The sequence below is a fragment of the Triticum urartu genome, chromosome 1 (assembly GCF_003073215.2).
Source record: "Triticum urartu cultivar G1812 chromosome 1, Tu2.1, whole genome shotgun sequence".
Taxonomy (NCBI): domain Eukaryota; kingdom Viridiplantae; phylum Streptophyta; class Magnoliopsida; order Poales; family Poaceae; genus Triticum; species Triticum urartu.
The window spans coordinates 155,747,293-155,756,222 of NC_053022.1; positions in this window are offsets into that span (position 1 = coordinate 155,747,293).

Consider the following 8,930-nt stretch of genomic DNA (forward strand, 5'->3'; position numbering starts at 1 on the left):
TGTGGAGCTGCAGCAAGCGACTAGCATATGTGGTGGCTAACTTATACGCAAAAGAGAGCGAGAAGAGGAGGCAAGGCGCGAGCGAGAATCTAGAGGAACAACCTGCGCAAGCATTACTCCAACACCGTGTCCACTTCCCGGACTCCGCCGAGAAGAGGCCATCACGGCAACACACTCAGTTGATTCATTTTAATTAATTAAGGTTCAAGTTATCTACAACCGGACATTAACAAATTCCCATCTGCCCATAACCGCGGGCACGGCTTTCGAAAGTTCAATCCCTGCAGGGGAGTCCCAACTTAGCCCATGACAAGCTCTCACGGTCAACGAAGGAAAAGACCTCCTCCCAAGACGTTCCGATCAGACTCGGTATCTCGGTAACTCAAGACACTTCGGCAGGTTAAAACAAGACCAGCAACACCGCCCGAATGTGCCGACAAATCCCGATAGGAGCTGCACATATCTCTTTCTCAGGGCACACTCAGATTGTCCTAGGTACGGGTAGGCCAGCCCAAAGTTGCCCCTGGTGGCCACCGGTAGCTGACAGGTGGACCAACACTCAGAGGAGCACTGGCCCGGGGAGGTTAAAATAAGATGACCCTTGAGTCTGCAGAACTCAAGGGAAAGAAAAGGCTAGGTGGCAAATGGTAAAACCAAGGTTGGGCATTGCTGGAAAAGCTTTAATCAAGGCGAAATATCAAGGGGTTCCCATTATAACCCAACCGCGTAAGGAACGCAAAATCCGGGAACATAACACCGATATGACGGAAACTAGGGCGGCAAGAGTGGAACAAAACACTAGGCGAGAGGCCGAGCCTTCCACCCTTTACCAAGTATATAGATGCATTAAGATAACATAGCAATATAATGATATCCCAACAAGTAAATAAATGTTCCAACAAGGAACGGCTCCAATCTTCACCTGCAACTAGCAACGCTATAAGAGGGGCTGAGCAAAGCGGTAACATAGCCAATCAACGGTTTGCTAGGACAAGGTGGGTTAGAGGTTCAGCATGGCAATTGGGAGGCTGACAAGCAAATGGTAGGCATCGTAGCATTGGCATAGCAAGAGCGAGCAAACTAGCATAGCAAAGATAGTAGTGATTTCGAGGGTATGATCATCTTGCCTGCACAGTTGTCAGAGTTGACTGGATCCTCACAAGCAAACTCAACGGGCTCCTCGGTAGCGAACTCGTCTCCCGGCTCTACCCAACAAGACAAACAAGTAACAAGGATACAATCAACCACGTGCAAGACCAAGCAATATGATGAAATGATGACATGCTATGCGGGATGCGATGCGGGATGCAAAATGCAAGATATGACAGGAAATGCATGAACCTGGCCTCAACTTGGAATTCCAAGGGTGCCACTGGATAGAGGAGATGAAATCGCTTGAAAACGATATAAAGATCATTGGAATCGGAGTTACGGTTTGAAATGGCAAGCGTTTTAAGATATGACACCGGTTTGCGATTTACAGCAAGTAGGCATCTAAATGCAACGAAATGAACATGCTACAGCCACCAAACATGACAACAAAATACATGGCAGGGATGCCCACAAGATTATTAACAAAAGACTAGCACTGAGCCACGGCCAATTCATCCATTATGAGGTTCAAACAAGCATGGCAAAAACGCAAATGCAAAACAGATTCCAGACTTGGTGAAATTAACACTTGTCTGAAATTTCAGATCACGATGCTCTCTTCGGAGCAGCAAAACAACATGATACATGACCTGAACATGACAAGTAATAATATGGGATGGAGATACTCAACAAGCTTAACAAAATACCAAAAGTGACCTGGGGCCAAAAGGGTTCGCAAAATACTCTACCGAGCTCACGAACATAGCTCGAACACAATCAGTTTTCAGACTTAGTGAAAACTGAGACATGCAGAAATTTAACTCACGAAGGCATGTAAACAAGCTCGATGCACTCACCATGGTGCAAGTCATAGCAAGGCAAGCATGTAACCAGCAAGAAGGCACAATATTCTAGCTACACATGGCAAGAACAAAGGCATAGCATGCATGGAACACTAACGGTAGCATCGGCAAAATGGCAAACAAGTTGACGATCTGCCCAGATTAACAACGAAGCAAAAGTTGAGCTCGATTGAGTCAACCTAGAGCACTCCATATATGCAAACAAGGACATGGATGGATAGAGCATAACATAAATATCACAACTCCCTTACTGATCATCCTCAAAAGAGGCACGGATCACTAGGAAACAAGCTGGACATATAGCATCATGAACTAAAATATCCCAGACTTAGTGAAAATCACTAAGTCCCTGAAATCAGCAATCTAAGGTTGGCTAGGAAACCTTGAGGAACAATTTGAAGATTCAGCTTGCGGAAAGCTTCACAAAGCTTGGGTTGATAGGGCTTGAGAATCAGACTGTTGCAATAGGCCTTTCTGCTCAAAGCGTCAGCAATCACATTGGCCTTGCCTGGAGTATACTCAATACTCGGATTATACTCTTGAATCATTTCTACCCATCGAGTTTGCCTTAGGTTGAGATTAGGCTGAGTGAAGATGTACTTGAGACTCTTGTGATCAGTGAAAATGTCCACTTTTCTTCCCAATAGAAGATGTCTCCAAGTTAAAAGAGCATGCACAACTGCCGCCAACTCAAGATCATGAGTGGGGTAGTTCTTCTCATTAGGCTTCAACCGGCGAGATATATAAGCGACAACTTTCTTCTCTTGCATCAATACTGCGCCAAGACCTTGGAGAGAGGCATCACAAAAGACCTCGTACGGCTTGGATTCATCAGGCGGAGTCAGAACTGGAGCAGTGATCAATTTCTCTTTCAAAGTGTTGAAAGCAATATCACACTCCGGAGACCAAACGTACTTGACGTGCTTCTGAAGAAGATTTGAGAGAGGCTTCGCGATCTTGGAAAAGTTTTCAACGAATCTTCTGCAATAGCTTGCGAGACTGAGAAAACTGCGGAGTTGCTTCACATTCTGAGGAGGTTCCCAATTCAAAATTGCGGATACCTTCTCGGGATTCACGGAAATGCCCTTGGCAGAGATGATATGACCAAGATAAAGAACCTCATCGAGCCAAAATTCACACTTGGAGAACTTGGCATAGAACTGATGTTCCCTGAGCTTATCGAGAACCAAACGCAAGTGCTTGGCATGATCTTCCTTGTTCTTGGAGAAAACCAGAATGTCGTCGAGATAGACCAAAACGAAGTCATTGGTGTAGGCGTTGAAGATGAAGTTCATCATGCGAGAGAACGTCGGAGGAGCGTTGGCGAGGCCAAAAGACATGACGGTGTATTCATATGAACCAAAGCTTGTTCTGAACGCCGTCTTGGGAATATCTTGCTCACGAATATGAATCTGATGATAACCCATACGGAGATCAAGCTTGGAGAATACTTGGGCACCCTTGAGTTGTTCGAACAGCTCATTGATGTTGGGAAGTGGGTATTTGTTCTTGATGGTCTTCTTATTCACTGGACGGTAATCAACACAAAGTCGGCTCGAACCATCCTTCTTCTTCACAAAAAGAACACCACAACCCCACGGAGAAGTACTAGGCCGGATGAGACCCAATCTTTCTTGCTCATCGAGTTGCTTCTTCAGCTCCTTCAACTCCTCAGGTCCGAGCTTGTAAGGACGTTTGCACACAGGTTCCGTGCCAGGTTCAAGTTCAATAACGAATTCCACTGGCCGGTGCGGAGGCATTCCTGGGAGCTCTTCTGGAAAGACGTCTTGATATTCGCAAACGACAGGAATTTGAGAGATGGCATCCAATTCACCCTTCTCATTGAGAGAAAACAGACGGATAGTATTATCCCGAGCGGCAAAGATAATTACATCCTCAGACGAATGAGTCAATTGGATCTGCCTGGCTGCACAATCAAGATGTGCCTTGTGCTTAGAAAGCCAATCCATCCCGAGAATAAGATCAATATCCGAGTCACCGAGAACCGTTGGAGAAGACAGAAACTTGTAGTCACCCAAAGTGATAGAAACATCCGGAACGATGGAGTTAGCCTGCATGCGCTTGCCGGGAGAGACAACTGCTAAAGGACTAGGCAAAACTTGTGAAACCAATTCATGCCTATTTGTAAACGGTCTCGAGATGAAGCAATGCGATGCACCAGTGTCAAAAAGAACTTTTGCAGGAATATCATTAACAGGAAGGTTACCCATGATCACATCTGACGAGTCCTCTGCCTGAGCTGCATTCATCAAATTGACCTTGGCGTGCTTAGGGTTATGCTTGACCACAGCTGTACTTGCCGATCTCACAGGAGGAGGAGGAGGAAGATGCCTCTGGTTGAAACACTTGTTGGCATAGTGACCCTTCTGTTGGCACTTGTTGCACGTGACCTCTGAAAGCGGACGGTGATACGGAGCACTCGATCTTGGAGCTTGAGACGAAGCTTTGTTCTGAAAGCCTGGGTTGGGTGGGTGGGAAGAACCACTGCCACCTTTGCTCTTCTGCTGATACGGCTGACGGAACGGAGGAGGAGGAAGCCAAAACTTCTGCTGCTTGGCCACTTGAGTAGAGGAAGAAGGCGTAGTGTCTCTGACTCGCTTCCTGGAAGCATCACACCTCAACTGAGCAGCCTCTTGCTTCAGTGCCATGTTGTAGAACTCATCGTATCTCAACGGCTCAAAGAGGACAAGAGCGAGCTGAATTTCCTCACGAAGACCACCCCTGAACTGATAGATCATGCTCTTCTCATCAGGAACATCCTGCTTGGCAAAACGGGCGAGCTTCTGGAACAACTTGTTGTAGTCATAGACAGACAAGGAGCCTTGCTTCAGATTGCGGAATTCCTCACGCTTGCTTTCAACCACACTTTGAGGAATGTGATGAGCGCGGAAATCTCGACGGAAATCATCCCAAGTGATAACACGTCCACCTCTGGAATCCTTGTACTGCTGGAACCATTCTGCAGCTTGATCTTTGAGTTGGAAGGAAGCGAACTTCACAAAGTCCTCAGGCCTGACGTTACTGCACTCGAAATGCTTACACAGATCCACAAGCCAATCGTCAGCATCGGTTGCCTCAACACAATTACTGAAAGTCTTTGGCCCGTTAGCAAGGAACTGGTTGAGTGTAGCAAAGTGACCCTGGTTGCTGCCTTGATTCCCTTGACTGCCTTGATTGCGCTCTTGGAGAATTTGCATGATCAGCTGAGTGTTTGCATTGGTTGCGGCCATCACAGCTTTCCATGCCTCTGGAGGAGGTGGAGGCGGTGGCGGATCTTGATTCTGATTCTGACTGGTGCTCTTAGCGGGAGCCATCCTGAAGAGGTTGACCACCGTTAGCACATAGACAGATAAATATTGAAGCTGAATCCAACGGAATGATAATTGCAACATAAAGTCTTCACATCCGAACAAAATGAACGAATGCACTTCTCTTGAAGTGGTCACATATTCCTAAATTGCGAAGCCACGAAGAATCAGGTAGAAGGGGTACAACAACGAGGGATGGAATCAACATATGACGTCGAGGCAAAACGAATGCCACAACTCGAAATAAAACCAAGGGTTGGCTTGCGGAATAAGCCGGAACAAATACATGATAGAAATTTCGTCCAAAGTTTTCGTGGTGGGACCTACACGGGCTCGATCGTACAGCACCATCATGTACAAGGCAGTGCACATGACATACGAAGCGTCCCCGAGTCAGCATAGCCAAGGACTCTTTAAGACACAACGAGACCACTGTAAAATCGACCGTGAATAGGCGAACCACTAGACGTCGAACCCCAATTTCATATCATACATCTGTAGAAAGATATCCTAAGTCTACTTGAATTCCCACCTATGAAATTCCCGAAATTTTCCCGGTTATGCAATCAGGTGTTGGGGATACAGGGGAGCATAATATCTCACTCAAGCTAACAAATCCTACATCCAGCTGTATCCATCCTTCAACACATAACCAAGAAACCTTCGGAAACCCATCTATCTCAACCTTCGAAAAGCATCCGTTATACAAGTTATGGCGATACTCCCGAACTCCCGCCCCAGTACTGGGTGGCGTCGAGGTTATCTCACCAACGAACTGCATAAAGGAGATTTTTGATGTCGCGCACAAATCTCAAGTATACCAGAATTGCAACGATAAAATTGTGATGACAACACCTCGGAGCTCAACTCCCCGGGACACTGCCACAACCCCTAAAGACAGGAGGCACCAAGAACAATGTTCTCGTCACAAAACCATCGGAACAAATCCAAAATACTCGCGTGATCCTAAAAAAAATTTAGTGAAATTTGAGAAGAGAAGAGTCAAAACTCTACGTCAGGAAGCCTTACCAGAGCGATGAGGAGACTGGGAAGTAAAAAGAATTCCTAAGCTCTCCGATATATAATTCCTAAGGACTCAAAACATTTTTCTAGACACAACTCGGCTGCTAAAAACGATCAAGCAATGGGGGCTCCTAAGGTCGGGGAAGGCTCTGATACCAACTTTTAACGCCCTCGATGCGGCTATATCTCCCACGTGTCGAGGCACGACTTAGAGGCATAACCGCATTGAAAGCAATGTCGCAAGTCAGGAAATCATCACACATCCCATGTACATAAATAATATAAAGGGGAGGTACATAGTTGGCTTACACTCGCCACGTCACATCAAAGTACATAAATAACATCCATCATACAAATCACTCATGGCCCCGACTACGGTGCCAAAATAGAAAAGACCCCCAACATGCGACAAGGCCCTGAATCGATAACCCCAACTAGGCACCACTACTGATCGTCGGGAAAGGAAACATAATAACGCTGAGAGTCCTCGTCGAACTCCCACTTGAGCTCGTACTCGTCACCTGGAGCGGAATCACCTGGACCTGCATCTGGAATTATAGTATCTGTGAGCCACAGGGACTCAGCAATCTCGCACCCTCGCGATCAAGACTATTTAAGCTTATAGGAATGGATAAGGCAAGTATATGTGGAGCTGCAGCAAGCGACTAGCATATGTGGTGGCTAACTTATACGCAAAAGAGAGCGAGAAGAGGAGGCAAGGCGCGAGCGAGAATCTAGAGGAACAACCTGCGCAAGCATTACTCCAACACCGTGTCCACTTCCCGGACTCCGCCGAGAAGAGGCCATCACGGCAACACACTCAGTTGATTCATTTTAATTAATTAAGGTTCAAGTTATCTACAACCGGACATTAACAAATTCCCATCTGCCCATAACCGCGGGCACGGCTTTCGAAAGTTCAATCCCTGCAGGGGAGTCCCAACTTAGCCCATGACAAGCTCTCACGGTCAACGAAGGAATAGACCTCCTCACAAGACGTTCCGATCAGACTCGGTATCTCAGTAACTCAAGACACTTTGACAGGTTAAAACAAGACAGCAACACCGCCCGAATGTGCCGACAAATCCCGAATAGAGCTGCACATATCTCTTTCTCAGGGCACACTCAGATGAGGCTAGCTACGAGTAAAACCAACCCTCAAGTTTCCCCGAGGTGGCCCCGCAGGCAGCTCAGTTCGGACCAACACTCAGAGGGAGCACTGGCCCGTGCGGGCTAAAATAAGATGACCCTTGAGTTTGCAGAACCCAAGGGAAAGAAAAGGGTAGGTGGCAAATGGTAAAACCAAGGTTGGGCATTGCTGGAAAAGCTTTAATCGAGGCGAAATATCAAGGGGTTCCCATTATAACCCAACCGCGTAAGGAACGCAAAATCCGGGAACATAACACCGATATGACGGAAACTAGGGCGGCAAGAGTGGAACAAAACACTAGGCGAGAGGCCGAGCCTTCCACCCTTTACCAAGTATATAGATGCATTAAGATAACATAGCAATATAATGATATCCCAACAAGTAAATAAATGTTCCAACAAGGAACGGCCTCCAATCTTCACCTGCAACTAGCAACGCTATAAGAGGGGCTGAGCAAAGCGGTAACATAGCCAATCAACGGTTTGCTAGGACAAGGTGGGTTAGAGGTTCAGCATGGCAATTGGGAGGCTGACAAGCAAATGGTAGGCATCGTAGCATTGGCATAGCAAGAGCGAGCAAACTAGCATAGCAAAGATAGTAGTGATTTCGAGGGTATGATCATCTTGCCTGCACAGTTGTCAGAGTTGACTGGATCCTCACAAGCAAACTCAACGGGCTCCTCGGTAGCGAACTCGTCTCCCGGCTCTACCCAACAAGACAAACAAGCAACAAGGATACAATCAACCACGTGCAAGACCAAGCAATATGATGAAATGATGACATGCTATGCGGGATGCGATGCGGGATGCAAAATGCAAGATATGACAGGAAATGCATGAACCTGGCCTCAACATGGAATTCCAAGGGTGCCACTGGATAGAGGGGATGAAATCGCTTGAAAACGATATAAAGATCATTGGAATCGGAGTTACGGTTTGGAAATGGCAAGCGTTTTAAGATATGACACCGGTCTGCGATTTACAGCAAGTAGGCATCTAAATGCAACGAAATGAACATGCTACAGCCACCAAACATGACAACAAAATACATGGCAGGGATGCCCACAAGATGCTTAACAAAAGACTAGCACTGAGCCACGGCCAATTCATCCATTATGAGGTTCAAACAAGCATGGCAAAAACGCAAATGCAAAACAGATTCCAGACTTAGTGAAATTAACACTTGTCTGAAATTTCAGATCACGATGCTCTCTTCGGAGCAGCAAAATACTCAACAAGCTTAACAAAAGACCCAAAGTGACCTGGGGCCAAAAGGGTTCACAAAATACTCTACCGAGCTCACGAACATAGCTCGAACACAATCAGTTTTCAGACTTAGTGAAAACTGAGACATGCAGAAATTTAACTCACGAAGGCATGTAAACGAGCTCGATGCACTCACCATGGTGAAAGTCATAGCAAGGAAAGCATGTAACCAGCAATAAGGCACAATATGCTAGCTACACATGGCAAG